The 11070-nt window shown below is 32.8% G+C and overlaps 1 pseudogene; it reads right to left on the minus strand.

The window, feature by feature from the left end:
* Positions 1–1892: 1892 nt before the first annotated feature.
* Positions 1893–2497, minus strand: LOC149552945 (peroxygenase pseudogene; annotated as a pseudogene).
* Positions 2498–11070: the final 8573 nt, after the last annotated feature.

The following is an 11070-nucleotide window of genomic DNA, read 5'->3' on the forward strand; positions in this document are numbered from 1 at the left end:
ATTCACTTTTCAATTTCTCATTTTGTAGTCTTAGATTTGCGATCTCCAAACATTTTTTGTTTTCCTCCTGGTTTTCAATTACTAATTGATTTATCATATCTAGCTTGATTATTGGTAATATTTTGCACCTAAATGATCTTTATTCAAGTCTGCTAACCATCTGTCTTTTTTCTTCTTTAGCCATGACCTTGTCTTACATTATTTTCTTATTTTGTTCAATTGCTTCACATAGTGTAACTGATTGAATTTAATGTTCTATCTTGAGATCTTTTGCTTCTTTTACTAGGTCACTATTCTTCTCTATAAATTTTCTCATTGTTACCATTCTTTCCACTATCCAACAATTCTTCTATGTCAACTTCTTTGTACTGAGTGTCATTTAGCTGAATAGCTAACTCTTTTCTTCTTTTTAGTGTTTTTCTTAACTCCTTTTTTGTTGCTTCTAATAGTTGCAATACGATTTGGATTTCAATGATCTGATTGTCAATGATTTTTGCCATCTTATACACTTCTATTAGTAAACAAGTTTGTCCTCTTCAAAAAATACCTCACAAATGACTCTCGAATACTCAAAAGGAAAGACAAACCCTGAAACCAACAATAGAGTCACTTGCAATTATCCTATCAAGTGCTCTCTAAATTTTAAAATAGAGGTACAGCTCCCTCCTTTTGATTCAAAATAAATAATATTCTGATATGTCTTTAACCAGAAGGCAAAGAAGGAACACTAATCATTCATTCATCAACATGATATGAATGCAAACCTTAATTTAAATTCTTTTGAAAGGAAATCAAATACATAGCATAGAGGCTATCTAATCAATCTTCCCGCTTATAGAGAAACAAAAGGGAAATTGATATTCACTACATGTATAGTGCATAAAACCTCAGGATTCCATGACACATAAGAAACCTTGATAAATGAACAAGATCATATTCTGAACATGTCTAGAGTAACCACATGATCATTTCCAACCAGAGAAATGTAAATTTAAACAATAGGATCTAAAATTAGATTTCTCTTTATTCCAAATATGTAAACAAAACAACCATAGGATCATTTTATCCCTGCATCATAAATAAGTTTGCAAAATAAAATCAATTTCTCCTTCCTTTTCTCTGTTACAAATTCTCCACTTAAAATGCCTTCCCTATATTGAAAATGTGCAGACATTTCTCAACCCCAGAAGAACTAGAACCGGAACCCCTCACAATTCAGTTTTCCCTCATTGAATAACTTTGCAAAGAAGTTTGACAACTATCCCAACTTCTTACCGAAACAATATTCCCATTACAATGATAATTAATTCTCTTAAAGAATTAATTATTTTAGATTTTCCAATTTACCCTATTTCATTTCTCCCCATACAAGTTTTCCTTAAAGTACAATAATAATTAATTCTTTTAAAGAATTAATTATTTTAAATTCTCTCTTTTTACTTTATCCCTCAACTTCCAAATTTCCACCTTCATGCTTTGATTTTTTAAATATTAAGTGCAATAATTACTATGCACTTTATATTAATGTTAATTCTTAAAGAATTAACTCATTTCATGTTTATCAACTTTCTCTTAGAATTATTATGTGAGAGATTAATGTCATATTGATAATCAATTATTTTGCATTTAAAAATGATAATATTTAATCTTTTTAAAGAATTAAATATTATAAAATGCAAAATAATTTATAAATGATAACCTTTAAAAGCTTACCATTTTTAATTCTCACATAGTTGAGTTGAAGAGAAAATTTTAGGGTTTCAAAATCTTAGATAATATTGACTCTTTCTGGGGGCTACATTCTGTGCAGGGATATAGAGAACTCTAAAATCTCTATCTATTTTTATCTATTCCTTCTCCATTGGGTCATAGAGTCATTATTTACTTTACCATTAGAATGAATATTGCAATGTATGTAGCAGCATCACTTTAGAGAGATTCAGGTCTTGAAACAATTTGTCACAATGCATCATACACCTCATCACTACTTCCTTGGGCAGAAAACCTAACTCATCCTTTGCAAGAATATAAAGCAATGTCCACTCTACCTTACCTGCAATCCATCCAAAAGGATCGTTGGCATTTCTATTCCCTTTTGTCATTGCCCATACCTCAGAGTAGCTAATCCTATCTGGACTAGTGCATGCATATTTGCCAAAGATTTCTTCAAAGTTTGATGGAACAAACCTTCCTTCAATGTCATAAACATCTGAATCACTTCCATGCTTTGACCGATGAATCCTGTCTATGTATATTGGAAGGAAGGGTGAAGGAATCCATCCATGCAGGGTGGAATAACTTAAACCTAAATTGATATAAAAAAAGCTGCCACCAAGGAAATTATGAAGCTAAACCCCACAACACGCAGTCCTATGTAGATCTCCCAAGGATAGATAATCCCATCATCGTTACGGTCAAAAAATGCAACATACTGCTGAAGAACACTCATATTGTTGTGGTCATATTCGGGAATTCCATTTATGTTTTTTGAATCCATAGCCACTAGTACCCTTGGAAGATCTTTGAATCCATAGCCACTAGTACCCTTGGAAGATCTTTAAGTTTCAACCCTATTGACCATCAATTGCATCCAATCTTCAATAGCTTTCTTGTTTTTGATTGAGCCTGATAAATCTGCAAACATATTACACACATATATACCACTGCCAACATATTACTGTTGAGTAATTAACATTTGAAAATCCATCATCTGTATAGTTACTAAAGATGTTTCATTCCAATAACACAAGGCTTGATTCACGCATATGCATGACATTCAACGTGCAACAATCACTGACACCAAACACAATGCCATATTGGAGAAGTCGCAAGAAAAGAACCATTACAAGGTGCTTCACAATATGAGCAACGTGCAGTTCTGTCAGGAATATCCTCTATATCTGTCCATCTTTTGATCCAGTGATGTAGTAGCTCTTTGGAACCAGCCACGGCCACACAATGTTCTATCAGAGCATCATTGATTCTTCCTATTATGGTAATTTTCCCTGACTTATCATCGAGTACATTAAAACTTGTTTGGCCACCTTTTGACATTAAAACTTACTTGGTGTTTCAGATGTTGATGCCTTGATGAAACCTGAATACATGCCCTTTAGAAAAAGGTACTTGAGTGCTCTACTTACATTTTCTTAACTTCAGAGGGATCAAAGGTAACATCGGCTTTATTTTGAAGTAGAGCCATAGAAGCCCTAATAACCCCATTCAAATTCAACAGAGCTTTCTCCATAGAACTAGAACAAGCAGCACAGGTCATGCCAGTTACATTCACCTCCAAGTTCTTCAATTGCTTGGTGTTCTCCAAACCTTTTGAATTCTCCAATTCCCCATCTGAAGAAGAAGATCCCAAGAGGGGGGCTGCTTCTAAGTCAATAGACTCATCAAAGCCATTGTCTTTCAAAACGCCTATCATCTGCAGGTCCCTCGCCCCCGGGGCCAGTTCTGTAAAATGAAAAACAAAATTTAATGGATAATATCGATATTGGTGTACAAATTTCCAATCGGACCTTCAATTTCAAACAATTCTTGGTTGAATTCAGCTGGAAAAGAAGTTGTATAGAATGAATTCGTCTGAGCATTTCAAATATTTCAATGGCCACCTTGAGCAATTTCTATTCTTATCACAAGCGGCTGACAAATGGATTGATTCCTTGAATGGGTGACATGCCTTCATCCCAATATTTAAACATGAATCATAACTATGCACAGATGATGCACATTAACTGTAGATTGGGTTGCCTTCTATCCTCTAACGTGACATAGAAATGGAGATACTTTTGGCATAGGATCAACTATTTCATGATCGCTTGAATAACCAACATGAATCTCATTATCACCCTGATCAAAAATAAAAATAAAATAATCATTTTGTCCCCAAATCCTATTTTATAAAATTCTTTGGTTATGCACAATACACAGTCACCGATTGTTTCCTTTCATGCTATATGGGATTCTTTTTCTCATAAAGCTAATAAGTTAGGGTTTCCCACTGATATTTTTCGATTATGCAAGAACTGAGATGTCTGATCCATTCCCTTGTGGCAATAATATGTATTATCATTTAATTTGTGTCCGGAGTACAAGCATGCTCAATTTTTGAAAATTTCTGTATTAGCAGCAATTATCATCACCATATTCAACATTTGAGACCCACACCTTTATTCAACATTTTATCATCACCACTCCCAAATATTTGTCCACACATTTAGCCTTGTAAGGGAGTGAAATTATTGAGTGAAAAACATTGAATAAAACCCTTGAATATTAATATTAATGAAGGATCTACATATTCACCAACTTCAAAAGGTAAATATAACTCTGTCATATAGGCTGTCCACCATGAACAAAATCTGAAAACCCTAAACTTTGAGAATACAATGCAAAAGAGAAACTCTAAAGCTTGTCTGCTTAGATGCATGTACACTCATCACACTCATACTTAATCTAAACTTGAATTTGAAGCTAAAACTATGCATCTTAACCTTCAAATTTTGAACTGAGTTTTGAAACTGCATTCTGAGATTTGAAATTGAAACTTGGATTTGAACTTGGACAGTTTTAGAATGTGGATTGACTAAAGGGAAGAGAAATATGCAAATATGATAAACCTTTATTGAAGGGAAACACCAACCCAAACAAAAACAAAAACACACTCAAGCCAAAATTGCAAGAAGAGGGTGGTTATTTACAATGGGGAGAGGAAAACCCTAAAAACTTAGATGTGACCATTTACAGGCTAGAGAAAGTATGAGCCTTTCTAAGTCAATGTTTGGAAAGATAAATACATATTTGGTTGAACAGAAAGTAACATGGCCAAATTAAAGCTCATATCATCTATGAAAGATATATGCATGGGAGGAAAAATAAATGTAGAATTACAATCTCCTTCCACATTTTTCAAATCAGCATCTTTCACAAAAGTAGATGAAATGCCAATAAAGGTTTCTTCTACAAATTACTGCATTGATTCCTCCAAAGGATGATAACAAAAAATATTTGTGGGAGGTTGAAAAATATGTGAAACTTTTTCTTCCTTTTGATTGTCCTCTAAGTCTTTTTCAGAAGCACTATCTTGTTCATGCATCACTTCATCAATTTCTTTTTCTTCAAACATTTTGTCTTCCTTTTCTGCTTCTGGGCAATCATTTGATGCTTTAGGCTATAGTAATGCTTTATTAGTCTCCAAGAGATCAAACAAGAAATGCTCATAGGAAAAGCTATCCAAGCCTTCCCAAACAACATCATTTGGTGGAATGTTGTCAGAAGTCTCAAATACAAAAGAATCAAATTCTGAAATTTGAAATTCTCCTAATAAATTTTTATTTGGTCTTTTAATCTCCAGGCTTTGTTCAATAGGAGCTATATCAAGGCAAGTCATTGAGTTAATTGACTATGAGGCATGTTCATCATCATAATCAACATTTAGATGGTAGGCTCCAACTACACTACAGGGAGTGCTTTCAATCACAAAAGGGACTAGGTGATCTTCATCATTGAAAATTGTTAAACTTTGATAAATAAGAGGTGCTGATTTAATTGTTTTGAGAATGAGCCTTTTCCTTTTAGGCTTTTCCTTTAGATAATTCTTTTGTTCATAGAGATAAATTCTTACCTATGCAAATCCTTTACACTTCATTCCACTTAGAATCATGTCATCTTCTAAACTAATAGCCTCCCTTTGTGCATCTTGCAACCTTTGTAATTTTAATTGTAAAAGCATGAATTTAACTTCAATTTGCATGGCAACAATGAATATACACAACTGGTTATTCTCACTCGGTTGGCTAGCTAGAGGAATCCTACCAACACTTCTATTGAATCTATCAAAAAAATCTCTCATGGCTTCCCCTTTTTTGATCTTGATTTGCAAGAAATTTAATAACATCTTAGCAACATCAACCACAAGCATAAACCTCTGTAGAAATTTTACCTCAAGATAATTCCAGCAAGTGATGCAACTATTTGGAAAAATCTGGAACCAATCTGTTGCACTTCCATTGAGGCTTCCAACAAATAAACTAACAAATACATTCTCTTCTTGCACACCAAGAATCTCGTAGGCAACTGTAAATGCTTTGATGTGATCACTAGGGTCTTGGTTTGTGTCACCAAAAAATTTGGAGAATTATTCACTTGATCTTTTAGGGAGGGCTAAATATTGGGATAAAGAAAATGGGCCAATTTGAGTCCCCCGTGGTTGGGCTGCAACCAAAGCCATAACACCAAAAAAAATTCACTGAAATGAATTAGAGTCACTAACCTTCATCCTCGGGGAGGTACCTTTAGATTTCCAAGAAAAGAAAAGCACTGGAACTTGCTTTCTTTCCCCAGTAGAGTCACCAAAAACTATTAGTAAATAGGTTTTTCCTCTCCAAAAAATACCTTCACAAATGACTCTTGAATACTCAAAAGGAAAGACAAACCCTGAAACCAACAATAGATTCACTTGCAATTATCCTATCAAGTGCTCTCTGAATTTTGAAATAGAGGTACAGATCCCTCCTTTTGATTCAAAATAAATAATTTTATGATATGCCTTTAACCAGAAGGCAAAGAAGGAACACTAATAATTTATTCATCAACATGATATGAATGCAAACCTTAATTTAAATACTTTTGAAAGGAAATCAAATACATAGCATAGAGGCTATCTAATCAATCTTCCTACTTATAGAGAAACAAAAGGAAAATTGATATTCACTACATGTATAGTGCATAAAACCTTAGGATTCCATGACACATAAGAAACCTTGATAAATGAAAAAGATCATATTCCGAACATGGCTAGAGTAACCACAAGATCATTTCCAACTAGAGAAATGTAAATTCAAACCATAGGATCTAAAATTAGATTTCTCTTTATTCCAAATATGTAAACAAAACAACCATAGGATCATTTTATCCCTACATCATAAACAATTTTGCAAAATAAAATCAATTTCTCCTTCCTTTTCTCTGTTACAAATTCTACCACTTAAAATGCCTTCCCTGTATTGAAAAATGTGTAGAGATTTCTCAACCCCAGAAGAACTAGAACCAGAACCCCTCACAATCTAGTTTTCCCTCATTAAATAACTTTGTAAAGAAGTTTGGCAACTGCCCCAACTTCTTACCGAAACAATATTCCCATTACAATGATAATTAATTCTCTTAAAGAATTGATTATTTTAAATTTTCCAATTTACCCTATTTCATTTCTCTCCGTACAAGTTTTCCTTAAAGTACAATAATAATTAATTCTTTGAATGAATTAATTATTTTAAATTCTCTCTTTTTACTTTGTCCCTCAACTTCCAAATTTCCACCTTCATGCTTTGATTTTTTAAATATTAAGTCCAATAATTACTTTGCACTTTATATTAATGTTAATTCTTAAAGAACTAACTCATTTCATGTTTATCAACTTTCTCTTAGAATTATTATGCGAGAGATTAATGTCATATTGATAATCAATTATTTTGCATTTAAAAATGATAATATTTAATCTTTTTAAAGAATTAAATATTATACAATGCAAAATAATTTATAAATGATAACCTTTAAAAGCTTACCTTTTTTAATTCTCACATAGTTGAGTTGGAGAGAAAATTTTAGGGTTTCAAAACCTTAGATAACAAATTCCATCTCCATGATCTTATCTTATCAAGTTTTTAGGTTTCTTGACAAGGGAACTACGCTCTGATACCAATTGTTGGAATAAGTATATGGGAAGAAAGATACTGAGAGTAAGGGGTGAATCAGGATCTTAAATTTTTATTTGCAAAACCAATAACATAAATCCACACCTAATTCATCTCATAGATCTATCATTAAGATTGAAATGCTGAAATATAAATGAAATACATCACATCCATAAAGAGTTCAACACATAATACAATGATTTGGTTACCCAGAACCACTCTGAGATGAAGGTAAAACTTGGGTGGGGATGAAACCTACAAATCTTCACTATTGCAATAATAAAGTTAACCTATTAAAGTTACAATGTTTGATCATAAAATATGATCTACCATGTGAGGATTCTTCCTTGTTAAAATCTTAAGAGACTATTATGTCTCACCTTGTTAAAGGATTTTACACTCATGATTAAGTAAGGACTATGTTAGGAGGTTTACATAGGTCTATTAGAACCACTCTATTAAGAGATTTACCTTGTCTTAATTAACAATAATTGGTTCAATACCTAACTCTTGGTTTGTTCTGCAAGCTAATCTTGGGTCTCCTCTTTGTTGTATCTCTGATCTGATCTCCTAATCTGATAACTCTATTCAGTCCTTCACTATTCTAATTGCTCTCTATCTAATCTTTCTTTGAAACTTCATCTTCACTCCTTCACTTGCATACATACAATTCTAGGGTTAGAATCCTCCTTAAATAAATGTTCTGTGAAGGTTCTAGATCTTGATTGACAACTTACACTCATCATCTTTTGTCATTTCTATCCCATTTTCTAATTGGTTGAATTGCACACCTTGGTATTATTACCTTCTATAATGGTGTGTGATCAACTCCTTATATGGCTCTACAAATATTAAATATCATAGAAAATTTGGCCAAAATGGTTTAAATATGTGTTTGTGTCATTACAGACTTATATGTCAAAATTGATCTACACGACACTTGAATGCTTTGATGCTCGGTCATGTATACTTCTTCATTTTGTTACTTAGCTTCTATATACTTACTTTCTTGGCACTTAGTAACTTGTCAACATGCTTGATCTCAATTATATTTCTTGGCTCATTCATATGCTCGGTCATTAACGAATACTCGATAATTACTATCCTGCTCGGTATAAGTATTGTATGCTTGACCTTTACTAGATTACTCGGTCATAGTAATGACCTTGTAATCTTGCCTAGTAAATGACTAAGTGTTTGGACACTAATAAACAACATAGGCTTAGATATTATCAAAGATATTTCTAATTTGCATCTCATCATTTTCCTCAATGTTTCCACAAAATTATTGCTCAGGCTTTATCTCTCAGATTCTTTCATCTTCTCCACCCAATAGTGCTCCTTAAGCAAATTAGAATTTGATTGGTAACTAGTTAGATAAATGAATTTCATTTAAGATTATAAATATTTGACATAAAATAATTATTATTTTTGCAAAGTTTGACCTTTTTTTTTAAAATGAAACATAATAATATTTTAATATGTTAAGTAATTGTATGAGCCAAGTTTAATTGGGAAATTAAAGTGTGTTTAGTAATTATTCATGTGATGTATAAGTAAAGTTGGACTTTAGGAATATTTAGTTAGGTTTAAAATTTGGATGGACCTTTGAAATGACCAGTAAAGAGCGTTGTTGGTCGCTTTCCTTGGCTATAGTAGAAAAATAAACATGCAATATATATACCTTTGAGTTAGAGACCTATTGAGCATGAAATACTTCATATAGGATTGTATTTAACCCTCAAAAATTAACTTGAGTGATGAGATTTTGAAGTGGGTAGTGGGAGTGAAAAGATGGATGGGGTATCCAATTCTATGTTCTTTCTTTAATAAAGAAAATATCATCATTAATGGAGTGGAGTAAAACCTACACCTATTGATCCATGACTTTCAAGTTGTAACTCTCTTATAACATATTTGTGAAAGAGGATTTGGACATTACCTATTTTTTCCTTGTTAGCATTATGTATTTAGTTTTCTCATTGATGTCAACTTGATATGTGCATTTATGTCAACTTATTGAAGAGTTTTGTTGAGTTTATCATTGTACCTAATGCAAAAAAACTATCCATGAGAGGAGTAGTTAGGGCTGTCATGTTGGATGACCTTTTGTGTTTATACAATGCATATGTTAATAAGAAGATAAAATATATTGGTAAGAGTATTTGAAGATGTTTCTATAATGATTGGTGGTGATAAGAAATCAATATGTTGTATACCTAGAAAGTGTGATGTATGAGAAGTTGGCATATGCGAGAAAGGGTATTGGAATCATTATGAGGGAATATTCTACATAAGAATGTGGTGACTTGTAATTTAGAAGCTATCATGCATAGTTTGTGAATGTTGCATTATCACACTTTCAAGTCAGAAAAACCCATAGGTTGGACTTGTGTTCTACTAATAGTGAGGTTAGTTGTAGAAATAGATAGGATCGGTCTAGAAAATGCTCTACATTGCTCTGTATTTATGTTTCTAGGTGTGCAATTTGGTGGACTTTTTCCTAATGTTTTTGCATTATTTCACTTTAGACATCTTATGTTATGTTTCTCTATAACTATATTTATATTGTTTTGACTATGATATTATTGTTTGTGTTGGTCTCGAGTTGACTCAACTGATTTTTTTGATTTGATTTATGACCTACTTGCCCATATATGCTTTGAAGGAATAGATAATTGGTTGGTATGAATATTTTTGAGGAAACTCATGCTTCACATTGATTTAGGTGCACTAGATTTTTTTTTAGGGCCAATTAGTTAGCATTTCCCTATGGTTGACTCAACATTACATTTGGTGTTTGATGCGGGAGCATCCTAGGCTTCCCTACAATCATGCATGTTTGGATGGATTTGATCAAGTGTTGAGGAGCACCGAGCTTGGATTTTGGTGGATTTATGTTTGCATGGTTAGGGATGTGTTGGAGACACATCAAGGAACTTTTCCTCATGATTACATAGAGATTGGATGGATTAAGTTGAAGTTTGAGCAGTTTTTACCTTGCTGCTGAAATTGTGTTTTTCTGGTTTTTGGGTGCCTATTGCAGGCTATATAACTAATTATCCTTCAGGAATAAGAGGCTTCAAAATTCAAGGATTCAAGAGGGCCTAGATTAGTTCCTTTTATCAAGAGTGAAATTCCTAATTCACTATGGGTTGGGAGATATGGAAATTCTCCCAGAGTATCGATTTCTGGCAATTTCACATGACAGTCTGTTATGGGTGACTTTCAGGATGGATGCACACTTTTACTTGGGGAATAAGATTTTGTGCATTTAAGAGGTTTTAGAGGACCTAGATTTATACCTACAATTTGAAGCATGAATTATAATTCAATCAGAGCTAGGAGATATCATGATTTTACTCGGGTATCA

This window comes from Cupressus sempervirens, chromosome 6 (assembly GCF_028749045.1).
Source record: "Cupressus sempervirens isolate cs-2001-9-10 chromosome 6, ASM2874904v1, whole genome shotgun sequence".
Classification (NCBI taxonomy): Eukaryota; Viridiplantae; Streptophyta; class Pinopsida; order Cupressales; family Cupressaceae; genus Cupressus; species Cupressus sempervirens.